This window comes from Gossypium arboreum, chromosome 2 (genome assembly GCF_025698485.1).
Source record: "Gossypium arboreum isolate Shixiya-1 chromosome 2, ASM2569848v2, whole genome shotgun sequence".
In the NCBI taxonomy this organism is placed as follows: domain Eukaryota; kingdom Viridiplantae; phylum Streptophyta; class Magnoliopsida; order Malvales; family Malvaceae; genus Gossypium; species Gossypium arboreum.
Genome location: NC_069071.1, coordinates 25487474 through 25511033, shown reverse-complemented (window position 1 = coordinate 25511033; position 23560 = coordinate 25487474). Strand labels below are relative to the sequence as shown.

At 36.2% G+C, this 23560-nt stretch overlaps 1 non-coding gene across 1 annotated transcript; it reads right to left on the bottom strand.

Moving 5' to 3' along the window:
* Positions 1-908: 908 nt before the first annotated feature.
* Positions 909-1015, bottom strand: LOC128289996 (small nucleolar RNA R71). Its single transcript, XR_008279636.1, has one exon. It is a non-coding gene; the product is annotated as a small nucleolar RNA R71 (small nucleolar RNA).
* Positions 1016-23560: the final 22545 nt, after the last annotated feature.

Sequence of the window (23560 nt, the reverse complement as noted above, 5' to 3'; positions counted from 1 at the left end):
TAGTTAGATTAGTTTAGTATAGTTAGATTAAAACACTTTACTCCAAATTGTTAGCTAAATAATAGATAAACGATAATTACTAATACTTTTAGTCCTCGTGGATACGATATTCTCTACTCACTGTAGCTATACTATTGTTCGATATGTGTGCTTTCCTTTGTCATATTTATAGTTAGTTTAGTGACCATCAAGTTTTTGGCGCCGTTGTTAGGGGCTAAAATATTAGGAGCACTTGTTTTTTTATTACTTGAGCAAATTTTTTATTTTGTTTTTAGTTTAATTTTTTACATTCTAATTTTTCTTCTATTTGCTTTTGGCAGGTTCCTTTAGTTTATGACTAGAAGAAACTCGTCGGGACCATTACTGTTTGATAGTGAAATTGAAAGTACAGCTCGTAGAAATCGTAGAGAAGAAAGGCAAAATTGACAGAATATAGTAGACGAATAAGAGGACATTATTATTACTGAGGAGATGGGTGATAATCAGAATAATCAGCTACTCCAGCAGTTGCTACAAATCCTGTATATCTAGATCATGTTCATTGTACTATGTACGATTATGTTAAGCCCACTTTAACTAGGGCTGAATCGAGTATTGTGAGACCAACCATTGCTACAAATAATTTCGAATTAAAGTTGAACATTATTCAGATGATACAACAGTTTATTCATTTCGATGGTTTGTAAGAAGAAGATCCAAATACTCATTTGGCTAATTTCCTAGAAATCTGCGACACTTTCAAGATAAATGGTGCCACTGACGACGCCATTCGATTACGGTTATTCCCTTTCTCATTGAGGAACAAAGCTAAACAGTGGTTAAACTCTTTACCACGAGGTTCCATCACTAGATGGGCCCTAATGACAGAAAAGTTCCTTCTGAAGTACTTCCCACTAGCTAAGACAGCCAAGTTGAGGAATGATATCTCCTCCTTTGTGTAAATCGATTTAAATACTTTATATGATGCATGAGAGAGGTACATGGATTTATTGAAAAGGTGCCCTCACCATGGGTTACTTTTATGGTTAAAAGTTCAAACCTTCTACAACAGTTTGAATCCCTCAACAAGGCAGTTAATTGATGAAGTTGTTGGTGGAACACTTAACAATAAAACACCCAAAGTGACTTATGAGTTTATAGAGGTGATGGCACTGAATAATTATCAGTGGCAAGTCATGAGGACAAAGTCGATGAAAGTAGCCGGTGTTTTTAATATTGATGCAGTTACCATGTTATCTAATCAAGTAGAACTTTTAAATAAGAAAATTGATGGTTTATTCATTTCTACACAGGTACATCCGGTGATGTAATACGATACGAATGGAGGTGGAATGAACAATCCAGAATGTTTACCCTTCGCTCCTAGCCTAGAAAACAAACAAATAAATTATATGTTTAATAGTTCTAAGCCTCAAAATAACCCTTATAGTAATAATTATAATACAGGTTGGAGGAACCATCCAATTTCTCTTGTGGTGGTCAAGGAAATTAGAGAGACAACCCCCTCCGAGTTTCCAACAACAACCTTACCAACAAGAGAAAAAGTCAAACCTTGAGGAGATGTTGACCAAGTTCATCTTGGTGTTAGAAACCCGCTTTCAAAACACTAAAGCAGCACTTAAAAATGAACAAGCATCGATTTAAGGGCTCAAGAACCAAATAGGTCAACTTGCTAGACTAATCTCAGAAAGATCACAAGGTAGTTTGCCTAACAATACCGAAACTAACCCAAAGGAGTAGCTTCATGCGATTACTGTTTGAGATGAAGAAGGGTTTGTTGAATTTAAATAAGAACTGGGGTAAGAAATTATGGTGCATAATGATAAGGTTGAGATAAGCCAGAAAGATAAAAAGTCAGTTGCCAAATAATATAAACGTCGAGTTCTATATCCTAATGCGATAAAGAGAGACCACACGATTGAATAATTTGGTAAATTTCTTAAACTCCTCAAAAATTACATATCAACTTATTGTTTGTTGAAGCTCTTTCATAGATGCCCAATTATGTCAAATTTTTAAAAGAGCTGTTGGAAAAAAAATGAAAGTTAGACGATTCGTCGACTGTGGAACACAATGCAGTTTGCTCGGCCATCTTACAAAATAAACTACCTAACAAACTGAAAGATCCAGAGAGTTTCACTATTCCTTGTTTAATTGGTAGTTTAAATATTGATAATGCTTTGGTTGATTTAAGGGCTAGTATTAATGCCATGCCCTACAAAATGTTTAAACAAGTAGGTCTTAGGAAACCTAAACAAACTAGGATGAGTATTCAATTAGCAGATAGAACCATTAGATATCCTAGGGGTGTTATTGAAGATGTGATTGTTAAAATCGATAAATTCATATTCCCTGTTGACTTTGTTGTGTTAGACATGGATGAGGGTAGTAAGGTACCTTTAATTTTAAGGTGACCCTTTTTATCAACTACTAGAACTATAATTGATATTGGTATGGGTGAACTTATACTTTGTGTAGGTGACAAAACGATTACTTTCCAAGCTCGTGATTCTGTGAGAACATCTAGTGATCGAGATGATTTTAAGTCTCCTGTTAATGTGAGTAACCATGTGGCTCAGCCTAGGAAACCCCTCAGAAAAACGTAATGAAACCACGTCTTAGTCAATGCAACAGAAACATAACAACTTCTGAAGAACAAAAGTGACAAATCAATGAACTAGATGAATGACAGACACATGTGATGGAGAAACTGAGAAAACACGATGAAGAGCCAAAATGACGCCATGATGAGCATGTGAACAAAATGAACCAATTTAAGGTTAGGGAAAAAGTACTACTGGAAACAAAGGTGTGTTCGAGGCCATGTTAAGACTAGGTTGGTATTCTTAATCGTACACAGGCTGAGGGAGTCACACACGAAAATGTCACCCTTCTAAAGCAAACCCTAATTTTTATTTTCTAGTTTGTCTTTTTCCTCTCCTTTTCAACCTACTACTCCACACTTCATCGTCAACCGACCCCCAAGCCCTTCAGCCACCGACCACGTGACCTTTCCCTTTCCTACCCCACACCACTACACAACCCTCTTCTTCCTACAACAGTAGCTCATTCCTTCTCCTTTCTTTCTTTCCTGTTGCGCCGACCCCATATTATTAAGCCCTCACCCTCCTTGTTGCACATCTATCACACAAACTCGATGCCCTCATCCCTTTTCCCTTCCTTTCCCCTTTCTTACCTCACATGGCCCCTCACTCCCCCCCAGCCCCCAACTGCACACACCACCCTCACCGTCTACCCTCCCCTCACTAACCCAACCCTAACCCCCTCCTTCTCCACATGCCAGCCTCACCAATCATTCTCACACCACTAGCCCCATCTGTCCCTCGCGCCGACCACCGAACCATCAATGTCTGCCCCATTTTAGCCTTTTTATTTAATTATTTATTATTTTATTTCATTTATATTCTGACTTATTTTATTTTGTCTTTCTTTTATTTTATTTTTAGTATTTATTTTTCATATTGTTTTTCTTATTATTATTTTATCTCTTTGCTGTTATTTTCTTTTGTTTAGTTATTATATTGTTTTTTATTTTTCTTTTTTAAATTTTCACCTTAGTAATTATAACATCCCTCACTAGTATTCGACCCCAGAACAGGGTACAAGGCATTACCGGACTTAAACTCGAACAAATATTCAAAACCAGAACATGAATTTCCACTCAAATTTAAAACTTTTCATAAACATTCATATAGTCCCTAAAACGAGCCTACGATGCCCAAAACTTACATTAGGAGTGGTTTGAGACTTATCCAAGAACTTTAGAAAAATTTTCATCAAAACAGGGTCACACCCCAGTATGGCTTAGGACATGCCCGTGTGGGTAGGCTGTGTGGTCACACACGCCTTTGTCCCTAGCCTGTGTAACTCCCTGTTTATGAATTGAGGTCACACGGCCAAATCACGTCCGTGTGCTTAGGTCGTGTGAGTGATTTAATTTTCATAAATTTTTATAAAATGGGTGCAGACTTCACACGCCCCGGACACATGCCTATGTCCCTGGGCCGTGTCCTTCACACAGTCGTGTCTCTGCTTGTGCAGCCAATTCGAAGGTAAAATTCAAAATGCAGGGGACACACGGCAGGTTCACACACCTATGGGACAAGTCGTGTGCTACACACTGCCTAGACACACTCCCATGTGTTTGCCCATGTAGACAAAAATAAGGCTATTAACCAAGCCATTTTGCCACCCTCACTTGCACCTACCTACACAACATCAAGCAATACAACTCCAAATATATACATACAATCAATTCAGCCACAACCAAGTCATCCACACATCAATTACAAGCTATTTCCTATAACATACAACATCATATACTTATCATCTTAAACCACGCAAAATCCACATTCATGGAAACATCATCATATGATTATATACTTAGCAAATATTAACCAAATTCAATGGCCATTTACAAGATGAATTATCAACCATTACAATGCCATATTCAAACCGATATGACACATAACAAAATGACCAAGTCTCTATACATGCCATATTCAAAATTATTGAAACCAAGTATACCCAAAATAATCGTTTGATAGTGTGAATCGAGCTCTGACATTCCTCAATCCTCGAGCTAGCTTGGTAAATTTATAATGAATGGAAAGAAAAGATGAGTAAGATTTTGCATGCAAATAATAAGCAACATAAATCATTCATTAATCATATGACTACTCCACATAAGTTATCATAAATGTCATCATGTATCTTAGACATAACTTACTCATTAGCATTCTTACCAAGAGTTCATCTCATGCCAAAGTTCATACTCATGGGTTTTACATACATACCTGTACCAACTCGTAACATAGTCACATATTTTGTCATTTTTGACATACTCTTCAGTTTACCCGTTGAACACTTGGAATACTATCAGTTACACGAAAGGTCATGCACATAAGTGCCACATATGCAGCCAATGATACCTCATATCTCATAAAACATGGGCTCACACATGAGCTAATCACGGGCCTGCTCACAGAAGCTATCAGTCACAGCGTAACTACACGGGCTACTCACAAAAGCTATCAGGTATTCGCAACACATGCCAGACTACCCAGCCACTGGTAGGACATACATGACCAGCACCCGGATTCACATAGATCACATAACACATGGTATCCTAGTGACATGTCACTTGTATCCTAAACTATTCCTAAGGTTCAACTGGGATTTTCTCATTGTTGAAACTTCATTGAATATTTCCATAGAAACAATCATACAATTTATGCAATATTAAGCATTAAATACATAATATAACATTGCATTATTTACACACAAACTTACCTCGATACAAAATGGTAGGAAATGGACTTAATAGTCAATAACCTTGTTTTTCCTCCGATCAAGGTCTGAAATTCATTTTTCTTGATCTATAATAGCAATTTTAACTTATTTAATTATCGCATCACTCAATGCTGTGCAAAAATCAACTTATGGCAAAAATTACATTTTTTCCTTAAACTTTAACATATCTACAAAATTAGTCCTTAGGCTTGTAAAATGAAATGTATCTATTTTATTTGTAACCCAAGCCTAGCTGAACCTAAATCATGCTTATAACAGCCCACATTTTTCATCAAATCACATTTCTACTACCCATTTTTACAACTTTTACAAATAAGTCCTTTTTATGCATTTTCACTAAAAAATCATTTAGTAAAAGTTGTTTATCACACCTTAAACATACAATATCTTCCATCAAACATCAAAATACATGCATGTCACACATGGGTAAATTTTTAAACATGAACCCTACTTCAAAATAATGGTAGAAATATGTAAATCGGGTTTCGAGGACTTCAAAAATGTAAATAGCATTAAAAACGGGGCTAGGATGTACTTACAATCAAGCTTGAAAGTTGAAGAAACCCTAGCTATGGTCTCCTTGTAAAATTCAGCTAAGGTGAAGAAGATGGACACAAATTTTGACTTGATTTTCCCTTTTTATTCTTTTATTCACCAAATGACCAAAATGCCCTTAATGCATAACTTTGAAAATTTACCTATTCATGTCCATTTTTGTCCACTAACTTATCCAATGGTATAATTACCAACCAAGGACCTCTAATTTAAAGTCTCATAGTAATTGGACACCTTAAACAAGTAGAACTCAACTTTTGCACTTTTTACAATTTAGTCCTTTTAACTAAATTAAGTGCCCAAATGTCAATATTTTCGAACTAGATTTTCACAGAATAGTTCCATAAAATTGTAGTCCATAAAAATAAAATAAAAATTTATTTTTCTACGTAGGATTCATGGTCTCGAAACCACTGTTCTGACTAGCCCCAAAATCAGGCTGTTACAGTACTAATATTGTTAGTTTTCCACTGCATTTATTTTTAGTATTCTTCTTTTTATGCTTAGTTAACTTGCTTGATTGATTAAGTTACCAGTTGTGGCATGATTAGGCATTGGCATATACTATTTTAGGAATAAATTATCTATCTAGGCCACTTAGATGTTTCCGTTCGTCATGATAGCACTGTAGTGACATATTTGAATTTGTATTTTGATTTGTCAGCCACTCTGTTTGTGTATTTTGTGATTCTTTAATTGTTGTTTCTCTAATATTTAATTCTTTTATTTTCAGCCACAACATAATAAACACTTGTAGTAAATCTAAGGTTGTCGTTCCCGCTTCGAAAAAACAGAAGACTCCGGGTGCGACCTCCTTCTCAGACGCTTTCGTCGAGGCCGGCCATCCGTACCTCCACTCTTCACAGGGTCCCTAGGAGGACTTATATGAACTTTTTCGACTGAGGCCACTCGGCTTAGGCTGCTCTATTAATTGGGCCGCTTTGGAGCAAGTCCAATGAGCAGATACTGTACACGCCATCATTGCCACAGCTCCTTGAGACCGATTTTTCTCTATCATCGAGCCCACATACATGGAGCTGACTTCGGAGTTCTGTTTTACATTTATCCTTCAGCAGGTGATGATGACCCATGACGAGCTGAGCCCCATCACTTTCAGACTCGGTGGTACGACACGACATATGAGTGCCCTAAAGTTTAGAGTGACATTGGAACTCTGCACTGCTGAGTTCATGAGTGTCGAGAGCTTTCTCCCATTATACTAGCACATCGACTACTCGCCATCTCTTTGTTAGGTAGATCTCATGGTGAGTACGACACCTTATGATGCGAGTCGCTCGAAGGCGACTTCTCTTCCTCTAGCCTTACAGTATGTTCATGTCATCTTGGCTCACCAAAAGAAGAGAAAGCACCAGAGTCGTCAATACAATCGATGCATATTTCCCTTGGAGCATGGCCACGGGGCGTATTTTCGATTTAACTTACTTCATTGCTCTCGCCTTTCACTATTAGTTAGAATACAACAGGAAGGGTTCTATCTATTTAGGCCCTTTTATAACTCAGCTTGCATGCCACTTCGGTCTCTATGACATACCAGAGTATTTCTCATCGCTTACACTAGTTGGCCAAATGTCCCCGCACGGATTATCGAGCATGAGCCATATGAGGATGATTGAACGACTTCATGGAGTGGATCCTCCTCAGTACTGATTATCTCATTTTGATCCTCAAGATGAGCTCGAAGACTCCACTAATGATGTCCCCTTCCATCATGAGGATCCACTTCATCATCGACCTTCAAGTCATCAACCTGCTTCTTCTACTGCTACCATAGAGGACTTCTCCGAGCGGTTCACTCGTTTTGAGTAGCATTGCTTTCAGAGGTTCGATAGTATTGATGCGAGATTATAATAGATTTGTCAGTACCTTCATATATCCTCTTTAGCACTGGTGACTCACGATACCGATGCCTTTGGCCATGAGGATCATTGAATTTATTTGTTTTCCTTTTAGTTTTAGTTTTATTTTTATTTTTAGTAGTTTTATTTTTATGTTCTTAGACTTATTTCATTTTTTATCTTTTGAACTAAATTTTTATTTTTATGGTTGTTTCTAATTGAGTTGTAACCTTTTAATCTTCTTCAATATTTGTGTTTATTTTCTTATTAGTTTGCTCGAAATCATGCACCACATTTAGATTTGTCTACAATTTTGCTTTTCACCATTCTAGCGATTTCATCCAATATTTAGGGCAGTTTTAGTTTTCTCCCTCTCTTATGATATTCTGCTTATACTGTATTATATCTGTTTGTACATTGAGGACAATGTACATCTTAAGTATGGGGAGGTTATTTATATAATTATTAGAAAATTTATGAATTATGTCTTGTATTTAAGTAGTTTTTTCAAACTTCCATTAGAATGAATTTTTGTCGATTTAGGATTTTTTGTTGTTGTGTTTTGGATTAATTTGTAGATATTTGTGTATTGGTTGATTTAAACTTTAAGACATGGGAGAATCAAACATGATAAGTTATTTTTCAGAAATTAAAACAATTTTAGGTTGTTTCTCTAAATTGAAGTTTTATCTTGAAATTTTGAGATTTGCAAGTTTGACATCAAAATCATGATTTTTTGTGAGATTTTGAGCCTTGAGAGCATACATTTTTCTTGCTCATTTTATTATTGGTTATGAGTGTGTCAATTTGATTTGTTATTCTAGAACTTGCTTCGATTATGCATGTTAAGACTACAACTTTGATTTGATATACTGAGATTATAAAGGCACTTAGGTTTTAACCCAATCCACTTATCCCATAAAAAGCCTACCTTCTTAATTAACCTTTGGTGAACCCCGTTGAGCCTAACACACCGTTTTTTGATTTACCCATTTATGTTAACCCACAACTCATTTTTTGTTCGTTGAGACTTTTTTTCTCATTTTATTGACTCCCTTTTTGTCGAGATTTGATTTGGTTAATTGCTTAACTATGGTCTTTTGTTTGATTTGATGAATTATTTTTAATTTTTCTAGATAAATTGAAAAAAAATTATTGATTATTATTTAGTTTTATGTTAATTGAGCTTGAACAGTTAAATTCATATTTTGAGAAGAAGCTCATTTTTATTCTTGAATAGTTCTTGATTTATACTTGTTTTTAATTCAGTATTTGTTTATATTTTCTAGTTTGGTAACTTTTCTGGCCTTTATCCACACCCTTAACCTAAGCCCCATTACAACCTCTTAAAGACATTTTGATTTGTGTATCATCTCATTTTATGGTGGTGGAGATTTGATTTTCATGCAAGCCCATAGTAATGCCATTTCTTATTCGACTATTGAGTGAATATTGTTGAGCCTTAAACACTTTGAGTGCTTGGGTGAATCTTTAGTGAGGATGTCAATTCTTGTTGATTTTGAATTACAAGTAACTACTTAAATAAGGGGAGACATTTATGTTTTCGTGTTTAAAAATGTTAGCTTGGATTTTTTGAGACTTTAGTGCTCTTTTAGTTTTGCCAATGCATGATTATTTGTGAATTATTTTGAGACATTATTGATGGGAAATACAATTTTAGAAAGATTAATTTTAATGTGAGTTGAGGATTTTACTTGCAGACAAGTAAACATTTAATTGTGGGGATATTTAATAAGTTATAAAAGTAACATATTTTAATCTCATTCTTAATGCGTTTTTGGATGATTAGTTATGCAAATTAGTGAACTTGATGCTCCTAATTCTTTAAATTCATGTTTCTATACTTAAAAGTGAAAGGAGCGAAAAACGAGCCAAAATAAGACAAATAGAGTTATTTTCAGGAGCCACAAGGCCTAGGCATTTCCACACGAGCTGGACACATGTCCATGTACCAGCCCGTGTCGATATCACACCCTGTTTCTCAAATATGTGGAAAAACCAAATTTTTAGCTTCCTAAAGTCAATAAATACCAATTATAAGAAGACATAAGGGAGAAATCAAAGAAGATCGAAGAAAACACTCGAAGGACACCATTAGACTCAACTCGAAAGTGGATCTCCATCAAGATCGAAGATCTCCTTTTAATTTCTTTCGAAGTTTTATTAAGTTTCTTTATATCTTGTGGTTATTCTAACTTTGAGATGCTTTCATTTAGGATTATGAACTAATTCCCTAGATACCTAGGGAGGATGAAACCTATGATGAATCCTTTTATTTAATTTTTATTTTTTACGATAAGTACTTAATTCTTGTTCTCAATTATGTATGCTTATTTCTTGTTTTAATATTTTTGGGATATTAATTCATGTTTAATATGCTTATTTCAGTAGAGGAAAAGTCCCTGTTTAAGAGTAGATCTAGCATAATTTAGTGGAGTTGCATGCAATCCTAAAAATAGGACAACATAAATCTACTGGATTAGAGTAAAATCCAATAAGGGAATCCATAGATCGAGTTAGTGCGACGATAGGTGTTTTAATTAGAAAGAGATTTTAATTACTTGACCTAGAGTCAGTTGTTCTTACTCTCGAAAGAGATATTAACATAATTTAGGGGTTTCTAGGATCAAGACACAAGTGAATAAATCGTTTAACTCAGATTCATAATAATAGGAGAAGTCTAGGTGGATTCTTTCTTGGGTATTGTCTATATCATTGGTTAATATTCGATTATTTCCTTGATTCATTCTCTATTGTGTTCTTAGTTAGATTAGTTTAGTAAATTTAGATTAAAACACATCACTCCAAATTGTTGGCTAAATAATAGAAAAACGGTAATTACTAATACTTTTAGTCTTCGTGGATATGATATTCTCTATCACCATAACTATACTATTGTTTGATAGGTGCGCTTGCCTTTGTCATATTTATAGTTAGTTTAGTGACCAGCATCTACTTTTCTGACTCAAACCTCATGAACACCACTTCATACAGAGCTTTTCGTAATTATCTCTTATTCGGAGCAACCAAAAAGAAGTTGAAGAAGGGAAAAAAATAATATAGAATTGTAAAGAACTCACCTGAGGAGTTCATTTCTCAATTATTTTTAGCCTTTTTAGCATTGTCTTCAACCATATAAAAATCATCAATTGGTAATAATTTTGTCTGCCACTAAGGAACTAGTTAGTTCTCATCTAATCGAATTAGATTTGGAACTCAACTATGTCCAAATCAACCTCTAAATTTCCATAATTTTTTAGTACAAGTCACCAACGTATGACCTCTTTCAATTTAATCCCTCAATTATTCCTAATTTCTAAACTTAATGAAAACTAGGTTTGACAACTCTCCCACCATGAAAGAAAATTTCGTTCTCGAAATTTTCTTTCATAGTTAGTCTCAGAGGCAGACTCAGAGACACTTTCCCCATCTCTACCCTCACATGGTTCACGAAAGTAATCACCTTTCATTCTTACTAGAACCTTCAATCATGGTTTATCCTTTCATACATTTTATGTATATGCGCTCCATTTGATTTGCGAATCCATTAACACTTAACAAAATATAAATAACGATTCATTGATAGATATCTATTCACTCCGTTGTTAGATGCACTCCAATCCATAGATTCACTTCACAATCTAAATTTTATAGACGCTCTAAGCTGAACATTTCCTGACTAGCATCTCCTTGATTTTTAATTCTAGTGTACCTTCCTCTTCAACCTGACTCGATCACTGAGTCTGAGTTTGGAGAGTCACAATTAAAGTGGTTTGATTTAATATCTTAAATCAGAAAATTTGCCAAATGACTTTACTACTTTATGTTGAATGTTTCTTACAGTAGAAAGCTTAAACCAAACTTAATTTGACTACCATGAAATTCTAATATCTAAGAAAATTATTTACTTACAATATATCTAACCTAAGGCGAAGCTTCTAAACGTACCCCTTTCTCAGTGCATGACACCAAACTGAAAATGGTCCTCGATCTAACGTGGTCTACTTTGGTCCCTAATCGATATCCTTAATCACCCAACGAGTCCTAGAAACATAGGTAAAATTTTTTGTAAGTTTATAAGAACTTTGCAAGTTATTTTACTACATTACTTAAAAACAGACCTCGTCTTACAAGGGTAGTAAATGAAAAGAAACTAAATGTATTTTAACTCTCTATTTGTTTGGGGCATTTACTCTTAATTTGGAATGGCAGTCTCTGATTTCTCTTTTTTTTTTAGCTTATCTAATGATAGATGGGTCGTTAAGCGATCTACGTCTAATCTATCCTATAACCATTTGACCAATTTTGGTAATTATCTCAGATGCCTCACCATAATTGCAAACTCTGAAAAGTACATTCTTTTTTTCACCAATCCCTTTTCGGGATAACCATTTACTCATAACTTTTAATCCTTAATTACATAGTTTAATGGTCGATTACCAATTTGGATTCTCTTTTCCACCATAAATTTATAAGATAGTCCTCCTTCCTACCATCATTATGAACCTTTGGTTATGTCTTCCTTGGCGGTCATTCCCAATTTGACTAGTCCTTGGTGGACTCCCTTTCCTTACCATAGTCTTGAAGGAATTACAGTCATTCTATTAGTAAGATTAACTAATGAGAACCCACTCTACCCTAGTGAACTTAATCTCATTTCCCCCTACACTTGGGCCGAATAGTTGGTTGGATTACTTACTCGTAATCCTCTACATTTAAGGTGTAACAATTCTACCTGTATTTTATTGTTTCATCCTATAGTATCAAATAGATTGTTACCTGAGCAAACACTTAAGTTTACCCTTTCTATTATGTAACAGCCCGATTTGGGGCTAGTCGAACAGTGGTTTTGGGACCACGAATCTGACGTAGAAAGTTCTATTTTTATTTTATTTTTATGGTTTACAGTTTTATGGGACTATTCTGTGAAAATCTCGTTCGAAAATTTTTACGTTTGGGCACTCAATTTAGCCAAAAGGACTAAATTGTAAAAAATGAAAAAGTTGAGTTCTACTTCTTTAATGTGTCCAATTTCTATGAGAGGCCCTTAGTTGGTAATTAGACCATTGGATAAGTTAGTGGATAAAAATGGACATGAATAGGTATAATTTCAAAGTTATGCATTAAGGGTATTTTGGTCATTTGGTAAATAAAAGTAAAAAGGGAAAATCAAGTCAAAATTTGTGTCCATCTTCTTCACCTTGGCCAAATTTTACAAGGAGACCATAGCTAGGGTTTCTTCAACTTTCAAGCTTGATTGTAAGCACATCTTAGCCCCGTTTTTAATGTTCTTTACATTTTTTAAGTTCTCGTAACCTGATTTACCTATTTCTACCATTATTTTGAAGTAGGGTTCATGTTTAAAAATTTACCCATGTGTAACATGCACGTATTTTGATGTTTTATGGAAGATAATGTATGTTTAAGGTGTGATAAACAACTTTTACTAAGAGATTTTTAGTGAAAATGCATAAAAAGGGCTTATTTGTAAAAGTTGTAAAAATTGGTAGTAGAAATTTGATTTGATGAAAAATGTGGGCTATCATGAGCATGATTTAGGTTTGGCTAGGCTTGGGTAACAAATAAAATGGATACATTTCATTTTACGAGCCTAAAAACTAATTTGTAAATATGTCAAGTCTAGGGAAAAAATGTAATTTTTGCCATAAGTTGATTTTTGGACAACATTGAGTAATGTGATAATTAAATAAGTTAAATTTACTATTATAGATCAAGAAAGATGAAGTTCGGACCTTGATCGAGGGAAAAATAAGGTTATTGATGATTAGGTCCATTTCTTACCATGTTGTACCGCGGTAAGTTTGTGTGTAAATAATGCAATGTTATATTATGTATTTAATGCTTAATATTGCATAAATTGTATGATTGTTTCTATAGAAATATTCAACGAAGTTTTAAAGACAAGAAAATCTTGGTTGAACCTTAAGAATAGTTTAGGATACAAGTGACATATCGCTAGGAAACCATGAGTTATGTGGTTTATGTGAATCTAGATGCTGGTCATGTACGTCCTACCGATGGCTGGGTAGTCCAGCATGTGTTGCGGATACCTAACAGCTTGTGTGAGCAGCCCGTGTAGCTATGTCTTGATTAATAGCTTGTGTAAGTAGGCCAGTAATTAGCTTGTGTGTGAGCCCATGTGTTATGAGATATGAGGTAGCATTGGCTACATATGTGGCACTTATATGCAAGACCTTCCGTGTATCCGATAGTATTCTAAGTGTTCAACGGGTAAACTGAAGAGTATCTCAAAGATGACAAAGTATGTGACTATGTTACGAGTTGGTACAGGTATGTATGTAAAACCCATGAGTATGAACTTTGGTATGAGATGAACTCGGGGTAAGAATTCTAATGAGTAAGTTATGTCTAAGATGCATGATGACATTTATGATAACTTATGTGCAGTAGTCATATGATTAATGAATGATTTATGTTGCTTATTATTTGCATGCAAACTTACTAAGCTTTAAAGCTTACTCCCTTTTTCTTTCCATTCCTTATAGTGTCGCCAAGCTAGCTCAGGGATTGTGGAACGGTGGAGCTCGATTCACACTATCAAACGATTGTTTTGGGTATACTTGGTTTCAATATTTTTAGTATGGCATGTATAGGAACTTAGTCATTTTGTTATGTGTCATATTGGTTTAGCCAAATGTGTTGGCATTGTAATGTTGATAATTCATTTTGTAAATGGCCATGGAATTTGGCTAATATTGGCTAAGTATATAATCATATGATGATGTTTCCATGAATGTGGATTTTGCATGGTTTAAGATGATAAGTATGAGATGTTGTTTGTGATAGGAAATAGCATGTAATTGATGTGTGGGTGACTTGGTTGTGGCTGAATTGGTTGTATGTATATACTTGGACTTGTGTTGCTTGTTGTTGTGTAGGTTGGTGCAAGTGAAGGTGGCAAAATGGCTTGGTAAATAACCCTATTTTTGTCCACATGAATAAACACATGGGCATGTGTCTTAGTCATGTGTGACACACAGCTTGCCCCATGGGGGTGTGATCTGGTCGTGTGTCCCCTATATTTTGAATTTTAGCTTCGAATTGGTCACATGGGCAGGGACTGGCCATGTGTCTCAGCCGTGTGAAGGACATGACCTAGGGACATGGGCGTGTGTCCAAGACGTGTGAAGTCTGCACTTATTTTATGAAAACTTTCAAAAATTAAACTTACCACACAGCCTAGCACAGGGGCGTGTGACTTGGCCGTGTGACTTATTTGGGTGCATGACATCATAAATAGAGAGTTACACAGGTTAGGGACAAGGACGCCTGTGACCACACGACCTACCCACAAGGGCGTGTCCCAAGCCATATGGGCGTGTGACCGTGTTTTGATGAAAAATTTTCTAAGTGCTGTGATATTTTCCAAAGTTCTCGTTTTGGTCTCGAACCATCTCCAATGTATGTTTTGGGCTTTGTTGGCTCGTTTAAGGGACGATATGAATATTTTTGAAAAGTTTTAAATTTGAATGGAAATTCATGTCTCGGTTTTGAATGCTTGCTTGAGTTTAAGTGTGGTAATGCCTCGTACCCTGTCCCGGTGTCAAATACGGGTAAGGGGTGTTACATTTAGTGGTATCAGAGCTATAGTTTAGTCGATTCTCAGACTAATGTAGCGTGTGTACGAGTCTAGCTATACATGCCATATATAAATTGTGATAGTGTGACGACTCCTGACAATTTTAAACTATGTTTTCATATTGTAATGGATCCCAATCGAGCTGTGGCAGATGATGTTGGAAGTAATGCGCCACTTCTGCCCAAGGGACAGTGCTAGATGAGAGTAGACCCGTAACTGTGAGTCAGGGAGGAGAGGCTCGGGAAGCGTTCTTCCAGATGATGAACGAGTGGTTCTCAGGGTTCATTCGAACAAACCCGGCTGCTCAACAACAACAACATGCTCCACCCCTCCTAATCCTTAACCTGTCCCCATAGTGCCTCAAGATATGGGCTTTATGAGATTGAATAAAACCCCGATTGATAAAATTACAAAGCAAGAGGATGAAGAATTTAGAGTAAATGTCGATGATGATCCCGAAAAAGCAGAATTTTGGCTTGAGGGTTCTATTAGAGTATTCGATGAGTTATCTTGTACACCCGATGAATGCTTCAAATGTGATGTATCTTTACTGAGGGACGCGGCATATCATTGGTGAAAAACACTAGTATCTGTGGTTCGGGAAGAGAGGGTTACATGGGAATTCTTTCAGGAGGAGTTTTGAAAGAAGTATATTAGTGAGCGATTCATCGATTAAAAGCGTAAATAATTTCTTGAGCTGAAACAGGGCCGCATGTCAGTCGCAGAATATGAAAGAGAGTTTGTTCGACTCAGCAAGTATGCTAGAGAGTGTGTCTCCTCCGAAGCTAATATGTGTAAAAGGTTTGAAGATGGGCTTAATGAAGACATCAGACTATTAGTGGGTATTATTGAACTGAAAAAATTTGTTGTGCTTGTTGATCGGGCTTGTAAATTAGAGGAACTGACCAAGGAAAAGAGAAAAGTTAAGTCTGAGGCTAGAGATACAAGAAAGAGGCCGATGGGTAAGTCATTCCAATCTCAGTCTCAGAAATCTAGAGAGATGCATTCTCGTTCTTATGCTTCAGTTGGGTTTTCAAATAGAAATTGTGGGAATTAGTATTTGGGTTATAAATCTCAGATCACTTCTATTGCGAGCATTGGAAGTCAACCCAATAGATCTAAATGCCCTCATTGTGGAAGATTTCAGCCCGGCAAGTGTTGAATGAATGATCAAACTTGTTTCAAGTGTGGTTCCCAAGATCATTTCATTAAAGATTGCCCTGAGATCACTAACAAAGAAAAGTTTCAGAGTACAAGGCTGAGTAATACTGCTTCTAGAGAGAGACCCCCGAGAAATATCGAGATTGGAGCTAGTAGCAAAAATGTGACGAAGGACTCAGCAGGGAGATCCGATGCTAGAGCACCGGCTAGAGCTTATGCCACTCGTACTTGTAAGGATGCATATTCTCCCAATGTTATCACTGGTACTTTTTCTCTTTATGATACTACTGTTATTACTTTGATTGATCCGGGATCTACCTTTTCATATCTATGCATGAATTTGGTAATTAGTAAGAATATGCCTATTGAGTCTATGAAATTTATGATTAAGGTGTCAAACCCTTTAGGCAAGCATGTAGTATTTGATAAAGTATACAAGAAATGTCCTTTAATGATTAGAGGTCACTGTTTTCCGGCTGACTTGATGTTGTTGGCATTTGATGAATTTGATGTTATTTTGGGTATGGATTGGCTGACTATAGATGATGCTATAGTAAATTGTAGATGGAAAGTCATTGAATTGGGATGTGAAAATGGTGACATTCTTCGGGTTGAATCAGATGAGTTAGATAGATTACCAATTGTGATTTCTTCAATGTTTGCTCAAAAATGTTTAAGAAAAGGTTGTGAAGCCTATCTTGCCTATGTGTTGAATATGAAAGAATCTAAATTGAAAATTGAATCAGTGCCAGTAGTGTGTGAATATTTGAATGTATTTCTAGAAGAATTGTTAGGTTTGCCTCCAATTAGAGAAGTTGAATTTGGTATTGATTTGGTCCCTAGGACTACACCGATATTGCTATCTCCGTATAGGATGGCCCCGGCCAAATTGAAGGAGTTGAAAACTCAGTTGCAAGAACTGACAAATAAGGGTTTTGTGAGACCGAGTTATTCTCCCTGGGGTGCTCCGGTATTATTTGTAAAGAAGAAAGACGGATCTATGAGACTTTGTATAGATTACTGACAGCTCAATAAGGCAAACATAAAGAATAAGTATCCTTTACCAAGGATTGATGATTTGTTTGACCAGTTGAGAGGAGAAACCGTGTTTTCAAAGATTGATTTGAGATCCGGCTACTATCAGTTACGAGTTAAAGAGTCAAATGTGTTGAAAATAGCTTTCAGCACAAGGTACGGGTACTATGAATTTCTTATTATGCCATTTGGATTAACTAATGCCCCTGGTGTTTTCATGGACTTGATGAACCGAATTTCCCGACCATATTTGGATAAGTTTTTAGTTGTTTTTATTGATGACATACTTATTTATTCTTGTAATGAGACTGAGCATATGAAGCATTTAAGAATTTTTTACAAACTTTGAGAGAAAAACAATTGTATGCTAAGTTCAGTAAAAGTGAGTTTTAGCTCAAAGAAGTTGGATTTTTAGGCCAAATTGTCTCAGGTGATGGTGTTCGGGTTGATCCCAGTAAAATTTCGGTGATTGTTGATTGGAAACCACCAAGAAATATGTTTAAAGTTAGAAGCTTTTTGGGCTTAGCCTGTTACTACCGCCAGTTTGTCAAATGGTTTTCGATGATTGCTACTCCTATGACGAAATTGTTGCAAAAAGATGTCAAGTTTGAATGGTCTGAAAAATGTCAGCAAAGTTTTGAGAAGTTAAAGGCATTATTGACTGAGGCACCGGTTTTAGTGTAACCTGAACTAGGAAAAGAGTTTGTGATTTATAGCGATGCGTCACTGAATAGACTAGGATGTGTGTTGATGCAAGAAGATAATGTGATAGCTTATGCCTCGAGACAATTGAGGCCACATGAGAAGAATTACCCGACACATGATTTGGAATTAGCCGCTATTGTGTTTGCTTTGAAGATATGGCGACACCATTTGTACGGTGAGAAATGTCATGTTTTTACCGACCATAAGAGTTTAAAGTATTTGATGACTCAGAAGGACTTTAACTTACGGCAATGAAGATGGCTCCAGTTACTAAAAGATTATGAGTTGGTGATTGAATATCACTCGGGTAAAGCGAATGTAGTCACAGACGCCTTGAATAGGAAGACTTTACTTCCTTTGAGAGCATTGAACATGAGATTGACCTTATCCAATGACGATTCTATTCTAGTTGATTTGAGAGGTAGGCCGATGTTTATTCAGCAGATTTGTGAAGCCCAGAAATGTGACAATGATTTGCAAGCCAAGAGAGCTCATTGTGAATCGATTAGTGATTCAGATTTTCGTGTTGGATTCAATTATTGTTTGAGATTTCGAGGTAGGACATGTGTTCCTAAAGATACAGAGTTAATTCAGAAAGATTCTTAATGAGGCACATAGTGATTGTTTGTCTATTCATCCGAGCAGTACAAAAATGTATAACGATTTGAAAAAATTGTATTGGTGGTCAGGTAATGAAATTAGATATCTCAGAGTTTGCTTCGAAATATTTGATTTGTCAACAAGTAAAGGCCGAACACCAAGTACCTTCGGGTTTACTTCAACCTGTGATGGTTCCCGAGTTGAGATGGGACAGAATTATCATGGATTTTGTGACAGGTCTGCCTTTGACTCTGAAAAAGAAGGATGTCGTTTGGGTTGTCGTGGACATATTGACAAAATCGACTCATTTTATACCGATACGTACTGATTACTCACTCGATAAGCTTGTTGATTTGTACATTGCTGAAATTGTTAGACTTTATGGAGTACCTATTTCTATTATATTGGATAGAGATCCGAGGTTCACTTTGCAATTTTGGATAAAGTTACAACAAGCTTTGGGTACGAAATTGAATTTTACTACAGCTTTCCTTCCACAAACCGATGGTCAGTTCGAGAGGGTAACTCCGATGTTGTGTTTTAGAATTCCAAGGTAGTTGGAAAAAATATCTACTGTTGGATGAATTTTCCTACAACAACATTTTTCAGTCAAGTATAAAGATGGCGAGGCATTGTATGGCTGAAAATACCGAACTACATTGTACTGGATAGAGCTCAGAGAGAATCAGATTCACGGGTTGACTTGGCTAGAGAAACTGCAGAAAAAGTAAGGGTGATTCGTGATTGTTTGAAAACTGCTTCAGATAGACAAAAGTCGTACGTGGATTTCAAAAGAAAAGAGTTTGAATTTCAAATTGGTGATAAGGTATTTTTGATAGTATCTCCATGGAACAAAATTCTAAGATTTAGCCGTAAAGGCAAGTTAAGTCTGCGATTTATTAGGCCGTATGAGATCACCGAAAGAATAGGATCGGTAGCATATCAGTTAGCTTTGCCATCTAAATTGGAGAGGGTCCACAATGTCTTTCATGTTTCTATGTTGCGACGTTATAGATTAGACCCTTTGCATGTGATTTCACTGACAGAAGTTGAGATTCATCCTGATATGACTTACGGTGAGGAACTAATCAAGATATTAGCCCAGGAACTAAAACGGTTGAGAAATAAGAATATAGCTCTTGCGAAGGTGTTGTGGCAAAGACATGGGGTTGAGGTAGCTTCTTAGGAGCCTGAGGAGGCAATGAGAAAACAGTACCCAAACCTATTTTCAGGTAAGATTTTCGAGGACAAAAATCCCTAAAGGGGGAAGAGTTGTAATAACCCAATTTTGGGGCTAGTCGAAACAGTGGTTTTGGGACCACAAATTCAATATAGTAAAATCCATTTTTGTTTTATTTTTATGGTCTACAGTTTTATGGAACTATTCTATGAAAATCTCGTTCCAAAATTTTGATGTTTGGGCACTCAATTTAGTCAAAAGGACTAAATTGTAAATAGTGCAAAAGTTGAGTTCTACTTGTTTAAGGTGTCCAATTGCTATGAGACTTTAAATTAGAGGTCCCTAGTTGGTAATTAGACCATTAGATAAGTTAATGGACAAAAATAGACATGAATAGGTAAAATTTCATAGTTATGCATTAAGGGTATTTTGGTCATTTGGTAAATAAAAGAATAAAAAGGGAAAATCAAGTCAAAATTTGTGTCCATCTGCTTCACCTTGGCCGAATTTTACAAGGAGACCATAGTTAGGGTTTCTTCAACTTTCAAGCTTGATTATAAGTACATCCTAGCCCCGTTTTTAATACTATTTACATTTTTAAAGTCCTCGTATCCTGATTTACTTATTTCTACCATTATTTTGAAGTAGGGTTCGTGTTTAAAAATTTACCCATGTGTGACACACGGCTTGCCCCATAGGGGTGTAATCTGGCCATGTGTCCCCTGTATCTTGAATTTTAGCTTCGGATTGGTCACATGGGCAGAGACACGGCTGTGAGTCTCAACCGTATGAAGGACACGGCCTAGGGACATGAACATGTGTCCAGGGCATGTAAAGTCTGCACTTATTTTATGAAAATTTTCAAAAATTAAATTCGCAACACGGCCTAGCACACGGGCGTGTGACTTGGCCTTGTGACTTCCTTGGGTGCATGACTTATAAACAGAAAATTAGGGACACGTGCGTGTGTGACCACATGGCTTACCCACACGAGCGTGTCCCAAGCCACAAAGGCGTGTGACCCTATTTTGATGAAAAATTTTCTAAGTATCGTGAAATTTTCCAAAGTTCTCAGTTTGGTCCCGAACCACATCCAATGTATGTTTTGGGCCTCGTAGGCTCGTTTAAGGGATGATATGAATATTTTTGAAAAGTTTTAAATTTGAGTGGAAATTCATGTATCAGTTTTGAATGTTTGTTTTAGTTTAAGTCTGGTAATGCCTCGTACCCTGTCCCAGTATCGAATACGGGTAAGGGGTGTTACATATTATACGATGGTTCCTTGCGAGACTAACTCTATGACGGGTGTACCCACAGTATTTTCCCCTTAAAGAGAAATAGTCTTGATACACATAATTGTCACTTGTATAATTCCCTAACAGTACCACTTTACATATAGGCATTTTGTAGTATATATGTTTGTGCCTCCTCATATAACTATAGTTTTATCAAGCCTTATACTAAGAGTGAATCTCTCGTTCAAACTTTTAAGGTCTTCCTTTGGAGTACAGACTTTCTTTGAGCACTTTCTAGTGGTTTTTAATGGCGAATCCTTACCAGCGATCCATGAGTAAATCCTCTTTCATTTTTCCCTATACAAGGCACTGTTGACACACCATTTCCATAACTAATTCTAGTTGGGTTACAACCTTATGCCCAACCGGCTTCTTTGTTTACCGCTTTGGAAAAATTTTCCCATTTCTATTACTTTTACCTCCTTTTTGAGGGTTTCACCAATTCGTTGGCTAGCAATTGCTTGTCAGCACTTTCCTTTCTCCTTATTTGTGTGATTTACCGTATTTATTGTCCTAGCGGACTACACCAAATTTATTGTCCCGGTTGACTCTATATACAGTTATAGTCGAGCTATGGTCTTATACATCATACCCCATGTTTAATGTCCTAGTGGACTCTTTATGTTGCTATAGTTGAACTGTGGTCTTACACATCATACCTCATGTTTAATGTCCTGGTAGACTCTCCGTGTTGTCATAGCCAACTATGGTCTTACACATTAAACCTCCTCTGAGATGTCACCCAGAAGGGCCTAATAACGTTTTCATGGTGCCACCCTAAAGGACTTTACTGCCATCGTGGTGTCGCCATATTGAACTTGCTGACTGCTGTCACAGTGTTACTCTGTGGAACCTAATAATCGTTGTCACGATATTGTCCTAATGAGCCAAACGTTATCATTACATAACAAATCTAACATTGATGGTTGAACACTGCAGTGTCCCTTCCGCAAGGCTGGGAGCTTCGCACATCACAACTTGCACCCAACAACACCAAATTGCGGAATCTAATGGAAATTCCATTCCCTTATCCATCCACCTATTCCTCCATTTTGAAACTTCTAACCCTGATACTCAAACACTGTAGTGTCCCCTCTGAAAGGCCCGAAGTTTCTCACATCATGGCTTGCACCCAACAATTCCAGATTGTGGTAAATGGAGGCTCCATTTCCCAACCCATCCATCTCATCAATAATTTACCTCTACACCCTACAATTTATAAACACGTACACAGAAGCATATTATCACACACTGTAGTAACGTAGAGTACGCTAATTTTATGTATAGTACCACAATTATTACATGCATACCAACCCATTTTTGGATACTCATATACTTACTCATTCTTAGGCATACACATCATTCTCAAACAACAAAGATTATACCAACCATAAAGCATTCAAAACACATTCATGATAATCAAAGTCATAAATTAAACTTAGAAATTTCAGCTTAAAAACTTAGTTTCCAGAAATATGCAGAACCCCTCAAAAGTTTTGAAAATTCTTAACTTCATTTCTTAAATTTAAGAACGCTGACGGACTTAGAACCTTACCAGCTCACTAGATTCTCTACTTTTTTTGACTCAAATCTGATGATCACCGGTCCATACTGAGCTTCCTGTAATTATCTCCTCTTCGAAGCAACCAAGAAGAAGATGAAGAAGAGAATAATATAATACATAATTGGAAAGAACTCACCCTAGGAGTTCATTTCTCAACTATTTATAGCCATTTCTCAACTATTTATAGCCCTTTCTTGAACTATCTTCAACGGTATAAAAACCATCCATTGATAATCAATTTGTCTCCCACAAAGGACCCAATTAGTTCTAATCCAACAGAACTAGATTTGGAACTCAACTATGTCCAAATCAGCATCTAAATTTCCTTGATTTTTCAATAGAAGCTGCTAACTTACGGCCTCTTTAAATTTAATCCCCCAATTATTCCTTATTTCAAACTTTAGGAAAACCAAGTGTGACATAAAACATGAAATTTGTTATCTAAAAGTTACAGAACAATGAAAATATGACATTTTTCCATTATCGAAAATTATCATATGAAAAGGACATATGTATAAGGCCTGAAGAATGTGAAAATGTGTTTGAAATGAAAAGCACATATGGTGCTTTCATGCAAAAAATGAACATGCTTATAAGACCTTTTTTAGCATGGATTTGATCATAAGTAAGTGA